Source organism: Babylonia areolata, chromosome 4 (genome assembly GCF_041734735.1).
Source record: "Babylonia areolata isolate BAREFJ2019XMU chromosome 4, ASM4173473v1, whole genome shotgun sequence".
NCBI classification, from domain to species: domain Eukaryota; kingdom Metazoa; phylum Mollusca; class Gastropoda; order Neogastropoda; family Buccinidae; genus Babylonia; species Babylonia areolata.
This window is the reverse complement of record NC_134879.1, coordinates 28,052,140-28,058,139: the sequence shown is the minus strand read 5'-3', so window position 1 is coordinate 28,058,139 and position 6,000 is coordinate 28,052,140.

The window sequence follows — 6,000 nt, the reverse complement described above, 5'->3', positions numbered from 1 at the left end:
CACACCATGGTTTTATATCTGAGATTTTTGCATTATATATATATATATATATATATATATATATATATATATTAGTCCGTCATGTCCAACTATGAAAAATAAAAACAAAACAAATTAAAACTATTGTGATTGTGACACAATACATGCAGTATGGTAGGTAATTCACTAATTGTTCATGGTTCTATAGATTAGTAAATTTTAATGTTGTTCACTGCAACTTTTCCATCATACATTGGACTTTTTTTTTCTTTTTTCTTTTATTTTATAACTCTGAACACTGTTTACCCATACACACACTTCAACTTCATCATACACTAAATTGGCTTTTCATGGTTTGAGGAAAACATTTGAAATATCTGATTTTTATGCTACAAAAAAATGGGCAACCTAGCTGGTTAACAATGTCAGACTTAAGCTCATGGTCGTATTATAGGCATAGTCTTTGCAGAATTGAAAAAGTTTGCATGCATGACAGAGCTGCCATTTTCTTCCAGCTCTATTCATCAAATTTTAGACAGTGATTATCCATGGTCAGAACCTGAACTGGTCTTGTGTCTTCTTAAAAAAATATCTTCTTGTTACAAATTGATGGAAAAAATAATATATAAGTAAATTCTTGAAAATAGTATGTCAAATGTTGAGGTCAGAGTGAAAGTGCCACATGATATCATAGACAAGGCGCAGAATAAAGGTAGAGCTTGGGTTTTGCATCCAGTCTTCTCCAAACTTGGTATTATATTGATCAGTACAATAATTAGTTGAACCAAGATGTGAAAAGTCAGGTCAGCAATCAAGGATCACGAACTGGGTCACATTCTGGTTTCATTCAAAATCCCTGAGTACTGTGCTCAGTTCATGCCCCCTGCCGTCCCCACCTCCAAACTGGTTTCACTGTCAACCCTTTCCACTTTTTTCTCTATCCTTAATGAAAGTTTAATTCCTGTAGGATCTTATGGAAAGTAGGTATGTGAGTCTCGAACGTCAGTCTCACCACTTTTATTTTATTATTAGATTATATTGACAGTTTCTGAGCCATGATTGATTAATGTATGAAGTAACTATGTTTTGTTGTGATCAATTTATTTGTTGATTTGAAGCAGAGCTTTGTTAGTTTTTAGTGCTGCTGTGCATTTGGTTACCAGTGTGGTGTTGACTGAACTAACGAAAATAACACCATGTCAACTGTGCAGACCAATACTGTTCTGACACGCAGTGTAATGTTGTACTAACAGTAACAGTAATTTTTTGGGTGAAGTGTGGACACTTAATTCAACAGAGCACGAAATAAGTGCTGACGTTTTACTTGTGATGTCAGAGGTGGGCTGTTGTTGGTGAAAGTTACTCTCCACTTGCAGAGCTTCTATTTATGATTAAGGATGCATCTCTTGATACAGCGAGGCCGAATGAATGTACATGATGTATTTTGTGCATGTCTGGATTGTTGTCTGAGACGCTTTCAAACATGAGTGCCTTATGCATAAAATTCTGGCAGATAACTTGTTCATACCTGCTCTGCTGAAGAATATGAATGAAGCCTTGCTGTTGCAGAGATATCAGAATAGTTAAGAGAATTGGACTGATGATGATTAAATGGCAGCTGAGTTTCACTGCAGATCACTGCATGTCACTAGAAATAGTAGGTAATAATGAGAGAAAAACAGAAAGTAACAATGGAGAATTAAAAAAAAAATTTTAATCTGGAAGCTTCTGGACTTCTGTCCTTGTTTGTTTAGCAGTGAAAGTCAAAAACATGTTGCCTTTATTTCATTTGATATTTAATGCTCCAAAACTCAGAAATTGTTTCAATATTCATGTCCCATGATAATGTCTTTTATTATCATTATTATTTATCATTATTAAACAATATGAAGGATTAAATAGATGGGGATGGATATGAAAGTTATATTGATAACATGGGTGTTAGATCATTTAAATTTCCAGCCCCGGTCAGGTATTTTGGGTTGAAAAAGACTAAGATGTCTTGTAAAAATTCTTTTGCTCTGAGACACACATGCTAGAAATTATAAGACTTCCACAAGTTCCTCATGGGCAATGTACAGCATAATTTTAGCATCTTCTGAAGCAAACTAATATGAAATAACTAAGGTCTGTATGTGAAACAGTTACAAGTTCAGTTCTTTGTGTATTGGAAAGTTCGATATCTGTCTGTCTATATGTATTATGTGTTGTATGGGTCTTTCTCACCTGAAAAGAAAAGGAATGAATATTGCCTTGTGGAAAGTATGGGTCTCTTTAACACCAAGAAATGGGATGGGATACAGTCTTGTTGCTGTTCTAAAAGTGGTCCTTTGTAAACTCATACAAAATGGTACATGAGGAGAATTCATCAGTATTGTATTGGAAGAGGTAGGTGTACACTGATCGAATGTGAACATTTGAATACCTGTGAACGTGGTCAGTTTCGTTCTTCTTGTTGAGGACAGTGTGTTGCAATGATATCAGTGTAAATTATGAAATGATGTACTCATGTGAGAGGATTTGTTACTTTTCAGGAATATTAGGAGCGACACACTTCATGTAATCTCATTCATGATAAATTGTTAGAGTGTGATGCTGTCAGAAAAGTGTAATACTCGTGTTCTGTACAGGTGCAATACTTTGTGATTATAGTCCATGACAGAGGACAATGAACCAGCTCTTCAGTTAACATTGTATGGTATGTGTGATCTGCTTGCCAAACTGTTTGCCTATGAAGATGTAAAACACTTATGCACTCATTTATATACATGAATGTGACTTTGTGTATGATCTTGAGGTTCCCAGAACTTACTTTTTTTTTCTCCCTTTGTATATATATATATATATACATACATGTGTATATTATATAATATTGGAATCACTTTTGAAAACAGAAAGACGTACAGCATTCATATTGAGCTTTCCAAACCCAACCACTTCTTTTGTTATTTCGCTCTTCCCCTCTCCCTCACTCCACACCTTATGCCCTCAGTCATTCCCCGGTGATTCTGTTGGGTAAAATACAGTGGTATCAAATTGCCACAAGTGCAGGTGTTACCCATTCAGTTTGTTATGTTGACAAGTAAAGATTGCTAACTGATAAAACTGGTGGTGAATACACACAAATAAAAAGAATGAATAACTGTGAACAGAAACTGTATTTTTTATTATCTTTAAAATTGAGTAAAGCAACAGAAAGCTACGCAGTACATGTGATGCACAGATTATCCCCTTCCCCCTCAGAAAAAGTGTATATTGTGAATTACGTGCTTTGTGAAACATAACGATTATACACTGAACTGTAACTTTTTACCCCCAAGGTGCTGATTTATACAAATTTTTAATTGTCAACACATGAATTGCGAGAAGCAGATTGAATAATTCTTTTGATCTGTTGTTATTCCCTAATACGACAGGGGACACAGAGTATCTATTTTATCAAAAATGTCAACTTTTCAACTGGTCAACATTTTAAAAGTTTACGTTTGTGTTTATGAAATGTGGGGAAAAAATATGCCTTTGTGAAATTGTTGCATAAATCGCAAGACAGGTAATCAGACACATCCTTCTTTTGTTGGAACATTTATGTTCATAATGATATATGTGCTTGATCTTTTTGTTTAGAAATGATGTACATAATTATTTTGTCTGTTACGCTTCAGCATGTATATCTGGTTTTGTTTTTTTTTAGTTAAAAAAAAAAAATTCTTTTGTTTTTATTTACTGTCTTTCTCAAACCTGCTTTTTTCTTATCTGCTTGAGTTAACAGAATCTTTCTTTCCCTGAAGGAGAGAGGGTTTGGTGATGGGGATGTGGGTGCAATTGGCAGTGATGGCTTGTTTGAGGATGTTTTTGTTCAGAGCTGCATATGATTTAGTAGAAATGGGACATAACACTTCAATAAACAATCAATAACTCATTGTGTTTGCTCAGTTGACTGTGCTGCTCATGTTCCATGTTGCCTTGTTTGGTTTGGTGTGAATGCTAAAGAAGACGATGATACTGAAAATTGTCCACAGAACACTCTTCAATGAATCCAGTAACTTCTCAAACCGAATGCACTGTTTCATAGTACAGTTCAACATGCAGATCCCCCCAAAGATTGTTTCATGTATGTTTTGGTTATTCAGTGTCTGTCACACACAGCACCCCTTGCATTATGGGCTACAACTCTTGTGGTCACCAGTTCAAAGTTTTTTGTTTTCTTTTTCATGCAGCATTTCGTAGATTCTCAAAGCCTGACTAGCGTCTTTGCGCTATCTATTGTCAGGCATCTGTCTTCATGTTTCACTTCCCCATTTGATTAAAAAGAAAGAAAAAAAGCAAAATGTGCTGTGTATATACTGTATTGATCAATCTGCACAATTTGACGGCTTCAAAATAGACTTGAAATGGAAGGGATTTTACATGCTTGGCTGTTTGTAACCTGCCACATAGGCAGTCATACTTCATTTTAGGAGGCATTGACTGAGTGAGTGATGGTTTTACCTTTTGCTTTCAGTTATTCATGTCTTTTAAATTTGAGATGGAAACTTATGATATTAAAAGTTAACTATGTGCCCACAACAATTATATATATTTGTATTGGGTAGGTAGGTTTAATTGCGAATGATCCAGTCAAAGCAACCAGCTCAACCTGTGTATTGTGCAGATTACCGGTTGGATGATAATTAGATGTAGCTCTGCTGTTTTTGAAGGTTTTCTCTGGTTGGTAGCTCAAAAAAAGTGCGTCTGCTCTGATTAGTTGCACCAAAAAAAAGTGTGTCTGCTCCTTCTTTTTAGGGTTTTTTTCAACAGTTGAATTAGCAGGGGTGTCTGAGGGTAAGTGCGAGCTGACAAGTCTAATTGTAAATGATGGGTTTGGGACCCTGTGAACAATTAAAACAGAAGCATGGCTTGAACTCATTAAACATATTATCAGAACATTGCACCAAACTGTTTTATTGTTGGTTTTGATCATACATGCACATACACACACACACACACACACATTTAAACACACACACCCCACAACACACACAAACATACCCTTTTGAGAGCATTCAGTAACTGTGCAGCATCATTTGCAAATACACTCACTTTGAAGTACCCTATCGTCTGAATGCAAACAACATTATTTTGGAGATTCCTGTCTAAAACTGACGTTCTGATCTGTCACCAACATGCTTTCTTAAATTCTCCCAGCACTGGCAATGCACAATTCATTCAAATATCCAGTCAAATCAGCTGGTTCAGATCAAGTGTTGCTTAATTGTTTCCCTTGATTTTTGGTTTGTGAAAGCATGTTTGTGAACTTGGTTGGCAGTAGTGTGCAAAGAGAAGAAAGAGCGCAGAAATAATCAGAAATAGTTGATGCTTGACTGGTTCTTGGAAATGAACTCATTAAGGTAACAGTATGAGGTCAAAGCAGACGTTAAATTGTGGAATGTGTGTGGTGAGAACACTTAAGTATGGTTGTACATGAAACGTTCACAATTACACGCTGTTCGCAGTTAGGCATACCTACCCTACCCATATTTGTAACTTAAGTGCTTTGCTTTTTTGGTTTTTCTTTGCTCTGTACAGGGTTTCACTCAGTATGACAAACCACGTTGTTCCTGGTAATCCATGATCAGTTGAAAAAATTAAAATACAAAAGTACAAGATATAAAATTCATGGTCTTTAGGAATCATTTGACTGAACAAAAATACACACTGACATAGAGAAAAAAAACGACTACAAACAACCATTCAGTCTTCTCTAACCAGTATTCCCATGACCCTTCATTCTCTGCATGTATACCCACATTATGTACATGCTATGTGGTCACTGACACATAAAGCCCCTCAAACATGAGATGATGTTACTTTCAGTTGGTAAGTATGGTGGAGAAGAAATGTATGGATGCATCATATATGTGTGTGTTGTTGTTTTTACATTGGTTTCATTCTGTTCTCTTTTGGCTATTGTGTGTTTTTCAAGAACATGGAGTATCTATTATATCATGGAGAATCATCTCATTAGTCTTTGTGGAAGTGACA